At 43.2% G+C, this 16,038-nt stretch overlaps 1 protein-coding gene across 1 annotated transcript in view; it reads left to right on the top strand.

The window, feature by feature from the left end:
* The window catches only part of LOC114645658 (uncharacterized), a 154,232-nt gene that overhangs the window by 26,088 nt on the left and 112,106 nt on the right, over positions 1–16,038 (top strand). The gene's annotated exons all lie outside the window — the stretch shown is intronic.

Below are 16,038 nucleotides of genomic sequence, written 5' to 3'. Positions count from 1 at the left end.
TTCATTGTCTCGGCGTAGAAGGGCAACATATTTATTAACACTACTGTAACGGTACTCAAAACGTTTTTGTTGTTGCTGAACATTATCACTGAATGTTACAAGTTAGCATGGCCAAAGGGCTGACGAGTCAATTGGACTTGATCGAGCAATATATGAGAACTGGTTTTTACTTGTGGGTTTAGAGAACTGACAGATGAAATGATATGGGATCAGGTTATGGAAAAAACTAGTTCTTCTTGTATTAAAGAACAATTCTTTCTGGAGTAAGATTTTACATTATTGAAAGTAATTACTGTCATTGCCCACGTGAGCATTGAAGTCTCCCAGCAGAACGAGGGAGTCCCCAGAAGGTATGCCCTCTAGCACCCCCTCCAGGGACTCCAAAAAGGGTGGGTACTCCGAACTGCTGTTCGGTGCATACGCACAAACAACAGTTAGGACCCGTCCCCCCCACCCGAAGGCGAAGGGAGGCTACCCTCTCGTCCACCGGGGTAAACCCCAATGTACAGGCTCCAAGTTGGGGGGCAATAAGTATACCCACACCTGCTCGGCGCCTCTCACCGGGGGCAACTCCAGAGTGGTAGAGAGTCCAGCCCCTCTCAAGGAGATTGGTTCCAGAGTCCAAGCTGTGCGTCGAGGTGAGTCCGACTATATCTAGCCGGAACCTCTCAACTTCGCGCACTTGCTCAGGCTCCTTCCCCTTCAGAGAGGTGACATTCCACGTCCCAAGAGCCAGTTTCTGTAGCCGAGGATCGGACCGCCAAGGTCCCCGCCTTCGGCCACCACCCAACTCACACTGCACCCGACCTCCTTGGCCCCTCCCATAGGTGGTGAGCCCATGGGAAGGGGGACCCACGTTGCCTCTTCGGGCTGTGCCCGGCCGAGCCCCATGGGTGCAGGCCCGGCCACCAGGCGCTCGCCATCGAGCCCCACCTCCAGGCCTGGCTCCAGAGTGGGGCCCCGGTGACCCGCGTCCGGGCAAGGGAAAACGCCGTCCAAAATTGTTTTTCTTCATAGGAGGTTTGTTTAACCGCTCTTTTTTTGGAGTCCCTGGAGGGGGTGCTAGAGGGCATACCTTCTGGGGACTCCCTCGTTCTGCTGGGAGACTTCAATGCTCACGTGGGCAATGACAGTGAGACCTGGAAGGGCGTGATTGGGAGGAATGGCCCCCCTGATCTGAACCCGAGCGGTGTTTTGTTATTGGACTTCTGTGCTCGTCACGGATTGTCCATAACGAACACCATGTTCAAGCATAGGGGTGTTCATATGTGCACTTGGCACCAGGACACCCTAGGCCTCAGTTCGATGATCGACTTTGTGGTCGTGTCGTCGGACTTACGGCCACATGTCTTGGACACTCGGGTGAAGAGAGGGGCGGAGCTGTCAACTGATCACCACCTAGTGGTGAGTTGGCTTCGATGGTGGGGGAGGATGCCGGTCAGGCGTGGTAGGCCCAAACGTGTTGTGAGGGTCTGCTGGGAACGTCTGGCAGAGCCCCCTGTCAGAAGTAGTTTCAACTCCCACCTCCGGCAGAACTTCGACCACATCCCGAGGGAGGTAGGGGACATTGAGTCCGAATGGGCCATGTTCCGTGCCTCTATTGTTGAGGCAGCTGACCGGAGCTGTGGCCATAAGGTGGTCGGTGCCTGTCGTGGCGGCAATCCCCGAACCCGCTGGTGGACACCGGCGGTGAAGGATGCCGTCAAGCTGAAGGAGTCCTACAGGACCCTTTTGTCCTGTGGGACCCCGGAGGCAGCTGATAGGTACCGGCAGGCCAAGCGGAATGCGGCTTTGGTGGTTGCTGAGGCAAAAACTCGGGCGTGGGAGGAGTTTGGGGAGGCCATGGAGAATGACTTTCGGACGGCTTCGAGGAGATTCTGGTCCACCATCCGGCGTCTCAGGAAGGGGAAGCAGTGCAGTGTCAACACTGTATATGGTGGGGATGGTGCGCTGCTGACCTCGACTCGGGACGTTGTGGGTCGGTGGGGGGAATACTTCGAAGACCTCCTCAATCCCATTAACATGCCTTCCAATGAGGAAGCAGAGCCTGGGGACTCAGAGGTGGGCTCCCCCATCTCTGGGACTGAGGTCACCGAGGTGGTCAAAAAACTCCTTGGTGGCAGGGCCCCGGGGGTGGATGAGATACGCCCGGAGTTCCTCAAGGCTCTGGATGTTGTAGGACTGTCTTGGCTGACACGCCTCTGCAACATCGCATGGACATCAGGGACAGTGCCTCTGGATTGGCAGACCGGGGTGGTGGTCCCCCTCTTTAAGAAGGGGGATCGGAGGGTGTGTTCCAACTACAGAGGGATCACACTCCTCAGCCTCCCTGGAAAAGTCTATTCAGGGGTCCTGGAGAGGAGGGTCCGTCGGATAGTCGAGCCTCGGATTCAGGAGGAACAGTGTGGTTTTCTTCCTGGTCGCGGAACAGTGGACCAGCTCTATACCCTTAGCAGGGTCCTGGAGGGTGCATGGGAGTTTGCCCAACCAGTCTACATGTGTTTTGTGGACTTAGAAAAGGCATTCGACCGTGTTCCTCGGGGAATCCTGTGGGGGGTACTCCGAGAGTATGGGGTACCGGCCCCCCTGATAAGGGCTGTTCAGTCCCTGTACGATCGGTGCCAGAGCTTGGTCCGCATTGCCGGCAGTAAGTCGAACCCGTTTCCAGTGAGAGTTGGACTCCGCCAGGGCTGCCCTTTGTCACCGATTCTGTTCATAACTTTTATGGACAGAATTTCTAGGCGCAGCCAGGGTGTTGAGGGGGTCCGGTTTGGTGGGCTCAGGATTGTGTCACTGCTTTTTGCAGATGATGTTGTCCTGTTTGCTTCATCAGGCCGTGATCTTCAGCTCTCTCTCGGTTCGCAGCCAAGTGTGAAGCGGCTGGGATGAGAATCAGCACCTCCAAATCCGAGACCATGGTCCTCAGCCGGAAAAGGGTGGAGTGCCCTCTCAGGGTTGGTAGCGAGATCCTGCCCCAAGTGGAGGAGTTCAAGTATCTCGGGGTCTTGTTCACGAGTGAGGGAAGAATGGAGCGTGAGATCGACAGGCGGATCGGTGCGGCATCCGCAGTAATGCGGGCATTGCATCGGTCTGTCGTGGTGAAAAAGGAGCTGAGCCGCAAGGCGAAGCTCTCAATTTACCAGTCGATCTATGTTCCTACCCTCACCTATGGTCATGAGCTATGGGTAGTGACCGAAAGAACGAGATCGCGAATACAAGCGGCTGAAATGAGTTTCCTCCGCAGGGTGTCTGGGCTTTCCCTTAAAGATAGGGTGAGAAGCTCAGTCATCCGGGAGGGGCTCAGAGTAGAGCCGCTGCTCCTCCGCATTGAGAGGTGTCAGATGAGGTGGCTCGGGCATCTGATCAGGATGCCTCCTGGACACCTCCCTGGTGAGGTGTTCCGGGCACGTCCAACCGGGAGGAGGCCCCGGGGAAGATCCAGGACACGCTGGAGGGACTATGTCTCTCGACTGGCCTGGGAACGCCTTGGGATTCTCCCGGAAGAGCTAGAAGAAGTGGCCGGGGAGAGGGAAGTCTGGGCATCTCTGCTCAAGCTGCTGCCCCCGCGACCCGACCTCGGATAAGCAGGAGACAATGGATGGATGGATGGATGGATGGAAAGTAATTACAATAATAAGTGCAAGCCAGACTGAAAACACCATGGCTGAGGCCAAAACTATTTAAAATGAAGACACGTCTACACCTGCAACATTTACACAAAATGTAAGGTTTTTATTTAGAGATGAACACTATTGTGATATGAAGAAATCAGAAGTACAATGCACCTTAATTATTCACCGACACTGCCTTTCATGGTAGCCTGGTGGTCCAGTAGTTGGCACTGCTGCTGCATCCTGGATTTGAGGTCCAAATCCTGCTCTCATCTGTTGTCTACATGTTTTTGCCATATCCCTATGGATTTTTCTCTGGATTTTCTGCTTTTCCAGTTTTTCGTCTGATATCTTCAAAGATGTGCTGTTTGGGTGACATTGTGTTTCTAAATTGACTAAAATGGTGTGTCTGTGTGAGTGAGCATGCCACGTAATGGACTGACTTGTCCAGGCTCTATCCTACATTGTGCCTAGTGCTGCTAGTTAACATAACGGACAGTTCTTTGGCATATGGCACTAAAATATGGTCACCGGAGAGAAGCCACCAAAGCCCTCAGAGACAGTGACCAGGGATGGATTTGAATACAGGGCCAATGCTAACCTGTCTATTTCTAGAAATGAGCCATTGACTAACATGACATTAAACATTTGCAAAACTGTGTGATGTTTTTAAGACCATTGAAACTCACATCATTGACTCAGAAAGTGACTCAGGACGTGTGAATAGTGAGGAGTCGCTCAGTATTGAGAATCCCCCTTCTGTTTCTCTCTCAGGCTGTCCTAGATGGTCAAGATGGGACACAAACACACTCCCTTTGGATTATAAGCTACCAGCTCTCCTTTAACACCAAAGGTGAATTTCCCAAACTGTCTTGGCAGACTTGGCCAAGTGATGCAACTTTGTCTTGCTCAGCATTAGAATATTAGAACAATCTAGACAAGAAGAAGCCCAACAAATCTTGTCAGTCCCATTTACGTATTTCTTCCAAAAAAACATCAAGTCGAGTTTTGAAAGTCCCTAAAGTCTTACTGTCTATCATTGTTCCAAATGTTTGTGCAAAATTTACCCTTACCAAATTTCCAACTGTGTCCCCAAGTTCTTGATGAACTCATTTTAAAATAACAGTCTCGATCCACTGGACTAATTCACTTCATAATTTTAAACACTTCTGTCAGGTCTCCTCTTCATCTCTGTAAAGGCTCAGCTCTTTTAATCTTTCCTCATAACTCATCCCCTGTAGCCCTGAATCAGCCCAGTTGCTCTTCTCTGGACATTTTCTAGTGCTACATTGTCTTTATAGAGACCAAAACTGCACACAGGGCTCCAGATGAGGCCTCACCAGTGTGTTATAAAGCTTGAGCAGAACCTCCTGTGACTTGTACTCCACACATCAAGGCGCTATATAGCTTAACATTCTGTGAGCCTTCTTAAAGGCTTCTGAACACTGTCTGGAAGTTGATAGCTTAGAGTCCACTATGACTTAAATCCTTCTCATAAGGCGTACTCTCAATTTTCCAACTGCCCATTGTGTATTCAAAGCATCCCTCTCTGTCCCCCTCGAAGAACATGAATGGATGGCTGCCTGTGTTTAGGTCAATTTCCATAACTACACGCTTCTGCCTCAGTCCCATTCTTGTAAGACCTCACCTTTGAGGGCTGTCATTGCATCAGCAAAAGGGACAAATGTAAAGGGCTGGGACACCCAGTGAACTTCCCGTTTATTACAGGGACAAATGCCCACACATTCCGCCATGTTACTGTCTTTCCTGATGATAGCTGGGACTGCTGTTTGTTTTCTCTGAGATCTTCTCTTCCATTTCACCCCTATCATGAAGCCATAGTGGTTTTCATGTTATTTGTCCTATTTTTGTAAAGATTTATTTTTATTTATTGCGTGTTCTGCCATTTTATAAGTTTTATCAAGGATGTAACTATATTGTTTACATTTTTCATCTCTGTCACCGTTGTGTGGTTGCGTCACATCACATGTGACTTTTTGATTGCTTCACAGCAGCACATATGAAAGGTAGAATCTATACAATAATGTAAACATCACATTTTCAAGAAAGCATTTATTGTAAGTGTTAGTCTTAGTCCATGAAGGAGTTAATTAACAAAAGCCACAACTGACTTTAGCATAATGGGCAGCCTGCTTCTCTTTTTAATTGCTTTGTTTTGAATTCAGTGAGTCAAGGCCATCGTGTTCTTTGACAAGCAGCCAGATTTTGTTTTGGGAACACAGGTTCTGGGCCTTCTAACTGACACGGATTAAGCAAGCTTCTGTAAACATTCAAGACTTTTAATTATCGGAACACTAGGCAAGCTCTCACATTAGCACGTATACAATTATGTTAAATAAACAGTCAGTCAGTCAGTCAATCATTCTCCAACCCGCTATATCCTAACACAGGGTCATGGGGGTCTGCTGAAGCCAATCCCAGCCAACATAGGGCATAAGGCAGGAACAATTCCCAGGCAGGGTGCCAACCCACCGCAGGATATACACACCCACACACACCCACACACCACACACACACAGGGACAACTGAGGATCACCAAAACACCTAACCTGCATGTCTTTGGGAGGAAACCGGAGCACCCAGAGGAAACCCTTAAGTTCATATGTCAATGCCACTTTATGAATCATAATAATAATGAATAAAGTTACAGCAGAGCATATTAAACTAATTAGCTTTAAGTTATGTAAGAATCAATTGTTAAAGGCTTGTACTTTTTTTAATTTATTGATTTTATTGTAATCATTCCATTCAAATAGATCAATTTTTACAAAAAATAGGATTGAAAACAAATCAACCCCCACCCCTGAGAAAGACAGCATGGCCAACAAAATAAAACTTTAAGCTAGTAAACATAAATAGATTGATGAGTTTAATAGGCAGATAAAGATAAATGGAGAAGAAAAAGAAATGGAAAGAGAATCTACTTCCTCAGTTCTTTAAGAGCTTATTCTAAAATATTATTAGTTAGATCCTGCCAGGTTTTAAAAAAGTTCTGCACAGATCCTTTAACTGAGAATTTGATTTTTTCCAATTTCAAATAATATAAAACATCAGTTACCCACTGACTTAAAAGAGGAGAGTTAGGATTCTTCCAGTTTAACAAAATAAGTGTGCATGCCAATAGTGTAGTAACGGCAATCACAGTTTGTTTGTCCTTGTCCACTTTAAACCCCTCTGGTAGCCCACCAAACACAGCTGTTAATGGATTAGAAGGGATTGTGACACCAGGGCTATATGAAAGGCACTTAAACATTTTTGTCCGGAATGATGTTAATTTGGTGCAGGTCCAAAACATGTGACCCAGTGGGGCTGGAACTTGATTGCAGCGTTCACATGTTGGATCATTTTGGACAATTTCAAGCTAGACAGATGTGCTCGATATATAATTTTGAGTTGAATAATTGTATGCTTTGCACATGTGGGGCTTGAATGAATTCTGTGCATTGCTACCTTCCACTCCTTTTCTGAGATGTTGAGTGAGAGATCCTTTTTCCACTGTCCTCTTGGATCTTTAAAAGGGAAGGACTGTAAAATAATTTTATATGTTGCAGAAATGCTGTCTGAGTCCTCAAAACTGAGAAATATTTTTTCCAGCACAGAGGAAGGTAGGAGATGGGGAAAATCGGGCAGGTTCTGTTTAACAAAGTTTCTAATTTGAAAATAGTGAAAGAAATGTGTTGCTGGAAAATTAAATCTGGAATGTAATTGTTCATAGGATGCAAAGATGTTGTCTATATAAAGATCTCTAAGCAATTTTCTCCCAAAAGTTTTCCAGGTATTAAAGACTGCATATGTTTGTGAGGGCTGAAAAAGGTGGTTCTCATGCAGAGGTGCCACAGATAAGATTCTCCATCTTAAAATGCTTTCTACATTGGTTCCATATTCTGAGTGAGTGAAGCATAATTGGGTTATTAGTATATTGGCGATAACTTGGAATTATTGGGGCACAAAGCAGGGAATATAAAGAACTACTGCAGGATTTTATGTCTATTGCGGACCAAGCCTGTGTATGTTCATCTATTTGTGTCCAGGTTTTTATAGCTTGTACGTTTGCTGCCCAGTAATAAAACTGAAAGTTAGGTAGAGCCATGCCACCTTCTGTCTTAAGTCTTTGTAGAGTTGCTCTTTGGATACGTGGATGCTTTAAATTCCAAATAAATAAGGTTATGGTTGAATCTAATTGCTTAAAGCATGATTTATTGATGTATATTGGCATGTTTTGAAATAAAAAGAGAAGCTTAGGAAGGATATTCATCTTAACAACGTTAATTCTTCCAGCTAGAGTGAGATGAAGGGTTGACCATCTATGCAAGTCTTGCTTAATTTTTTCCATACAGATGGCAAAATTTTGTTGATAAAGAGCTTTATGTTTACTTGTGATATTTACCCCTCGGTATTTAAACTGATTTGCGTTGATAAAAGTGAAGGTGTCCAATCTAATATTGTATGCTTGAGAATTCACTGGAAAGAGTATACTTTTATTCAAATTAATTTTGAGACCAGAGATCTTTTGAAATTCTGTAAGTGCTGTTAAGACTGCAGGCACAGTATTTTTTGGGTCTGATATATACAAAACCATATCATCTGCATATAGAGAAATTTTCTGTTCAAGTCATTGACTGATAATCCCCTTTATCTGATAAGCATTTCAACAGTGAACTGCCAGTGGTTCAATGGTGATTGCAAATAGCAGTGGTGACAAGAGGCATCCTTTTCTGGTACCACATTCTAGTTTAAAGTATTCTGAACAAATGTTGTTAATACAAACTGAAGCTTCTGGATTGGTATACAGTAGTTTGATCCATGCACAAATGTTCGGGCCAAACCCAAATTTCTCTAATGTAGTGAAAAGGTAGTTCCATTCAATCATGTCAAATTCTTTTTCTGCATCCAACGATAATAATATCTCTGGGATGTTTGACTTTGCAGGTGAATATATTACATTAAACAGTCGTCGGAGATTGGAAGCTAAGTGACGGCCTTTAATAAATCCAGTTTGATCTTGTGATATTATTGAAGGCAGCACTTTCTCCATCCTTCTAGCTAGGACCTTGGAGAGTATCTTAGCATTGTTATTCAGAAGTGAAATTGGTCTGTATGATGCACATTGTAATAAGTCCTTATTTTGTTTAGGAAAGATGGTGATTAATGCTTGGCGAAAAGTTTGAGGTTGAATTTGATTGTCTCTAGCTTCTGTAAATGTTGCTAATAAGAGGGGAGCTAGCTGAGTGGAGAATCTTATAAAATTCAACAGGGTAGCCATCAGGGCCTGCTGCTTTCCCACTCTGAGGTGACTTTATAGCATCTAGTAATTCTGATGTTTATCCAATTCCTCTGCACTAAAAGTATCTATTTGTGGTATCTGTAATGTATCCAGACATGCATTAGATTGTGTGTTGTCTTCTTTGAACTCTGTAGCGCTGCTGCCTCGCAGTTGGGAGACCTGGGGACCTGGGTTCGCTTCCCGGGTCCTCCCTGCGTGGAGTTTGCATGTTCTCCCCGTGTCTGCGTGGGTTTCCTCCGGGCACTCCGGTTTCCTCCCATTCATCCACTCCTTTAATTCACTAACACAACTAATTAAAGACATCGGAGAAACTTCATTTGATCTAAATGAAAGGTATAACTGGGTGTCATCTGAATACAAGTGAAAATTAACATTAGGTTTCCTAATGAGAGATCCCAGTGGAAGCCTGTAAAGTTAAAACAGTAAAGGTCCCAGTACTGAGCCCTGTGGGACACCATATCTCACTTCTGTGTATAATGATGGAGTTCCGTCAGCACATTTCTTTACATATTGGAATCGATTTGATAAATTTGAACTAAACCAATCGAGCACAGTGCCTGTAAGCCCAACATAATCTTCTAGCCTGCGCAGTAAAATCAAATGGTCAGTGGTGTCAAATGCTGTACTTAAGTCTAACAACATAATTACATTGGACTTTCCTTCACCACAGGATATAAGAATGTCATTTACAACCCACATTAGTGCCGTTTCTGTACTATGACCAGTGCGGAAACCAGACTGGAATTTCTCAAATAAATTTTAATGCGTAAGGTGTGACTGAAGCTGATTGGTGACTACTTTTTCTAGTATTTTAGAGAGAAAGGGAAAATTTGAAATAGGCCTAAAATTATATTTATTATGTGTGGGTCTAGGTCTGACTTTTTAAGTAATGGTTTAATGACTGACTTTCAGTGCATCAGGGACTGTGCCATGCAATAATGAACTATTGATAATGTTTAGAATAGGCGCTGCAAGAACATTCATTGCACTTTTTGCTAGTTTTGTTGGCACTGGATCTAGGGAACAAGTAATGGGTTTCATTTTAGAAATTAAAGTTAAGACTGCTCTGTTACAGGATTAAATTTACTAAAGTGCTGAATGCAATGTGAGGCAGGGTCTGCTAAGCTAGTATGCGGTTTGTACTGACATGCTGAGATCTGGGATCTTATATTTTTAATTTTCTCATTGAAAAAGTTAATAAAGTCTGTACTGCTAATATCTGTTGGTATTTTGCACTGTAGATCTGAATTCCCATTTGTTAATTTAGCCACTGCTCTAAACAGTACCCGAGAATTTTCATTATTGCTATCTATTATTGTAGAATAGTATTCTGTCGCACTCTCTTTGTTTTAATCTGTGAGTGTGTTGGCAAGGGCAGGGCTAAATCAAATGTAATTAAGTAGTGATTGGAAATAACTTCATTTAATGGAGTAATATTTAAATTTTGAATTCCAACTTTGTAAGTTATAATTAAATCTAATGTGTGGTTATGATTATGAGTTGGACCTTTGACAATCTGACAAAATCCTACTGAATTTAACAAATAAGTAAAACATTTGCTAAAAGTGTCAGTTTCCACATCAATGTGTACATTAAAATCCCCCATCAGTACTATGTGATCATAATTTATAGCCAAATCAGATAGAAGGTTGCTAAATTCAGTCATGAACAATGAATATGGCCCCTTGTGGTCTTTAGACTAGCACTATAATTGTGTCAGAATCTGTTTTAATATTTAAAATGAATGCCTCAAAGGATGTAAAGTCGCCTCAATTTTAGACATGATTTGCATTTTGTTACAATGAATTATTCCAAGGCCTCCTCCTCGACCAGAATCTCTAGACTTATGAAGGAACGAGTATCCATCTGGTGACGCCTTAGCTAGGGGAACAGTGTCACATTTACTAAGCCAGGTTTCAGTGAGAAGATACAGATCAGATTTACCAAAACAGCTTTACTGCCAAGGGAGCGAATGTTCAATAAGCAACATTTAAAACTGCATACGTCTTTCTGAACTGGTGATATATATTTTGTTTTAATTTGAAGTAAATTTCTATTACAGATGCCCCAGGTGCAGGGTCTGGTTTTTTACCTTGGTCTAATTATACACCTTATTTTTTGGTTATCAAGTAATTTAAGGTTTGCATCAAGACATAATCACAACAGGAATTATGGGTAACAGCTTCAGGATAGTAACAGGTGAGATAAACAACAGCCTGTGATTTAAGATCACATGACTGCGGCCTGGATGGTGCTCTAATCAGTCAGCCAGGCAGTTTTGCTGCCATATTTTGGGATAATACATAAGATCCCCTCCAGTTAGGATGAAGACCATCTCTTTTGAAAAATCCAGGCCTTTCCCAAAAATCATCCCAAATGTTCACAAATGCTATGCTTTATTTGCACACCAGGTTTCTAGCCAGCAGTGAAGGGAATGCAATCCTCTTTAATAAAACCCCTATGTGCGTCCATGTGTCCATGTGAGTCTTCTGGTGAAGTGCGCATGCACGGGGCATGGAGCGATGCTGCACAGCAGATGCTTCAAAGGCCGCCTGACACGTCATACAAGACAGAGAGGGCGGGACCTATTAAATATCGTGCGGCCGATCCAATCGGATTTCGGTAAATGAGGTAAGACCTGAAACATTAGGCACGAAAAATCCAATCGGGTACTGAGACGCGGAGACAAGCTTCCCCAAAGAGGTGGGATGAGTGTTTGTTGTTTTGCAAGTATTCACTCTGAGGATGTCAGATTTGCGATTAAGAACCTTGGCCCGGTAAAGTGTAAAGTGTCAGTTGTTGAAGGGGTTTTCTTAAATATACGAATTTTCATGATATTACAATAGGATGACTTTTAAAAGTAGATTTATTTTTGCGCACATAAAATACGTACTGCAAGAGAAAATTAAAGGCACACAATACAGTGACGCATGTTACAGCCACATACAAGCCAGTATTACTGTAACAGAAAATATTATGGACGTACAAGCCTATATTACTGTGACTATCTACTAACAACATGCCACCCAAAAAAAATGACACGTCAAATAGGACAAAAGACACAGACAATCAAATCCTAAATAAGAAACATCTCCTGGAGGAATGGTCAGCTCAGCAAGTAAATATCAACAAAAGAAACGCTGAAATACAAAGAAAAATACGACCAAATAGATCAATTGAAGAAAAAGAAAATGACCGTCAGAAAAAAACTAAAAGAGAAAGACTCAGAAGACCAAATACATCTATAGAAGAACGGGAAAATGAGCGTAAAAAAATTCTCGAAGAGAAAGACTAAGACGAGCAAATACAGTGGTGTGAAAAACTATTTGCCCCCTTCCTGATTTCTTATTCTTTTGCATGTTTGTCACACAAAATGTTTCTGATCATCAAACACATTTAACCATTAGTCAAATATAACACAAGTAAACACAAAATGCAGTTTTTAAATGATGGTGTTTATTATTTAGGGAGAAAAAAAATCCAAACCTACATGGCCCTGTGTGAAAAAGTAATTGCCCCCTTGTTAAAAAAATAACCTAACTGTGGTGTATCACACCCGAGTTCAATTTCCGTAGCCACCCCCAGGCCTGATTACTGCCACACCTGTTTCAATCAAGAAATCACTTAAATAGGAGCTGCCTGACACAGAGAAGTAGACCAAAAGCACCTCAAAAGCTAGACATCATGCCAAGATCCAAAGAAATTCAGGAACAAATGAGAACAGAAGTAATTGAGATCTATCAGTCTGGTTAAGGTTATAAAGCCATTTCTAAAGCTTTGGGACTCCAGCGAACCACAGTGAGAGCCATTATCCACAAATGGCAAAAACATGGAACAGTGGTGAACCTTCCCAGGAGTGGCCGGCCGACCAAAATTACCCCAAGAGCGCAGAGACGACTCATCCGAGAGGTCACAAAAGACCCCAGGACAACGTCTAAAGAACTGCAGGCCTCACTTGCCTCAATTAAGGTCAGTGTTCACGACTCCACCATAAGAAAGAGACTGGGCAAAAACGGCCTGCATGGCAGATTTCCAAGACGCATACCACTGTTAAGCAAAAAGAAAATTAGGGCTCGTCTCAATTTTGCTAAGAAACATCTCAATGATTGCCAAGACTTTTGGGGAAATACCTTGTGGACTGATGAGTCAAAAGTTGAACTTTTTGGAAGGCAAATGTCCCGTTACATCTGGCGTAAAAGGAACACAGCATTTCAGAAAAAGAACATCATACCAACAGTAAAATATGGTGGTGATAGTGTGATGGTCTGGGGTTGTTTTGCTGCTTCAGGACCTGGAAAGCTTGCTGTGATAGATGGAACCATGAATTCTACTGTCTACCAAAAAATCCTGAAGGAGAATGTCCGGCCATCTGTTCGTCAACTCAAGCTGAAGCGATCTTGGGTGCTGCAACAGGACAATGACCCAAAACACACCAGCAAATCCACCTCTGAATGGCTGAAAAAAACCAAAATGAAGACTTTGGAGTGGCCTAGTCAAAGTCCTGACCTGAATCCAATTGAGATGCTATGGCATGACCTTAAAAAGCAATAGACTTTGATTTCTCACTGCCAGTTATTTCACCTGGTCAGCTGTCAGCTTTACTTCAGTTGAACTTACTCGGGTGTTTGCGAAGGGCTACGTGCCTGTGGCAGACGCCGCTGCTCTGTGCTTCCGCTCGCTGCTACTCTGAACAGGTGTGGCCTGTGAAGGGCAAATTGTAATGAGAAGACGGACTGGGAGAGTAAATTGGATTAAGAAAGTCTGCAACACCAGGGGCCTCATGTATAAACGGTGCGTACGCACAGAAATGTTGCGTACGAACCTTTCTACGCTCAAATCGCGATGTATAAAACCTAAACTTGGCGTAAAGCCACGCACATTTCCACGGTAACTCATTCCTTGGCGTACGCAATTTATCCGCCCGGTTTTGCAGACTGGCGGCACCCAGTGTCAAAGCAGTGCTACTGTTCCTGTGTGATCACCCTTTCTTTCTTAAATCCACATTCCTGGCGCGGCTTTATAAATACACTGAAATTAACTGCATATTGTTTATTAGTGTAATGCATCTGATTGTAATTAACCTGTAGCAATATAATGGTCCAGGGAATAGCCATAGTATTCCAAATACCATAACTGCTTTAGCGTTGTAGCTCTCACTGCATCTTCTTTCAGCTGATCCCGTTAAGGGTAGCCACGGCAGATCATCTTTTTCCACATTACTCTCACTGCACCATTCGGAGTATTTATATCACTGTATCTGAGTGGGAAATCACAGCAGCAGCTGATTGGAAAGAGAATTATCGGTTCACAGCATGAAGCAGATGCTGCCTGAGCCACAGCAAACGCTTTAGTCCCTGTACGGACTTCGCGGTTTAGACACAGTTTCATCCCAAGAACTCTAAACACACTAAATCAGTCCATCAAGTGCTCCTTGTAGAACTGTTTGTACTCATAAGTACAATCACCTCACTGTAAACTTGCACTACAGTTATACTATTGCATAACCTGCGCCACTTTATAAAGCGCGTATTTACATGTGATGACGGTATTCATTTCTAAGACGAAATGCAGCAAAACATGTTGATTATATTATACAGATAAAACTTTAACTTTATTTAAATAATCTGTATTGTTAATAATTAAACATATGAGGACACGGTGCCGCAGCGCTAGCTAGTTCAGTAATTGTTCCTGCCTTGCGCTGTATTCTTATTGGTGCTGACGCGACACTGGAAAGATAGACGGATAGAATAATTAAACACGTACTACTAAGATATTTCAATGTTCCTTAAAAGTTTTGAAGAATCGAAGTTCTAAGCTTACAGATGGCTTCACGTCTATTACATAGCTGATTGTGTGGCGATTGGGTATTTGGAGAAAGAAAAGTAAGGACCGGAATTGGAGGTTAGTACGTTTGAAAGAGACAGTACTTCTGTAATAAATTATTTAATCGAAGGTCGCACATGGTGCAGCAAGCCTCTTGCGTGAGACATGAACAAGCACTGCGCCACCGTGTTCCCATGTTTAATAACATGCTTTCATTCCTATCATCATGAAAAAGATATCACGTATACATCTCAGTATTTTAATTATTCAGAGAGCTGTAATATCACGAATGTAATTGATTATGTGTCCTGTCGGAGAAAGAGAAAGCCCGTTTAAAAAGCAGGTAGTGATTCATACACATAGAGCACATAGAAGATCAAATACAGAACAAAGCATTTAACATGCCACTTTAGTTACAATGGGATTTGAGAAACTAGTAAATTAAACGATTTTAAGATGAAGTTTATGATGTTCTACTTTAATGGCAAAATAAACTACGTGATTAAAGTGGAAATTTCGAGATTAAAGTTGACATTTCGTGCTTTTTTCCCCACTGTGTGCCTTTTTTTTGTCTGTACCCTAATAAGCTTTCATATGACACTCAGACGGTGGGCTACGACTCGCTTTTTCACGGCGACTTTGATATGTGATTTCTTTTTTATTTCGGGCACTGTGCGACTTTGTGAAGTTGAGCCTTCGAGTTTCTCCGACACTCTGTCACTCGATCAGCTTCCTTTTGTTGATTATACCACTGTTTAAACCAACAAATAGTACGTTTTTCCTCTGCCTCCACTTGGTATTCGCTGAAATTCTTATATTTTCTCCCGTGCTTTTCCCATTGTCTTTTCACAGAAGGCTATTTATATTGATTTGCATATTCAAAGAGGCGTAATTCTGGGAGGAGTTGGGGCGGGACAGAAGGCGCGTGCACGTGCGTTACTTTTCACGCAAATCGGGATTTATGTAGTAGAAGAACGTGAAAGTATGCGTGCGCACAGATTCCTGCATCTGGATTTTTCTGTGCGTACGCACAATCCCGCTTTTGTGCTTACGCCATGTTATAGTGTGAGTTCTACGCACGGCGTTATACATGAGGCCCCTGGTGATTGTTATGAGAGAAGGTGCTGAGCGAGGTCATTATCATGAGAAACCCTGTAAGGCAGATAATGAGAAACGGTGTGAAGGGGGAAAATTTTGTGATAAGAATTGGAATAAATTTGAGGCTCATTTCACTGAATTGAGATGGTTTTGTACTTTTTGTAATGCCATTCTGCCTGCACACCCTGAAGTCTCCAA

Source organism: Erpetoichthys calabaricus, chromosome 2 (genome assembly GCF_900747795.2).
Source record: "Erpetoichthys calabaricus chromosome 2, fErpCal1.3, whole genome shotgun sequence".
In the NCBI taxonomy this organism is placed as follows: domain Eukaryota; kingdom Metazoa; phylum Chordata; class Cladistia; order Polypteriformes; family Polypteridae; genus Erpetoichthys; species Erpetoichthys calabaricus.
The sequence above is the reverse complement of the archived record's forward strand: the minus strand, read 5'-3'. Positions and strand labels throughout refer to the sequence as shown.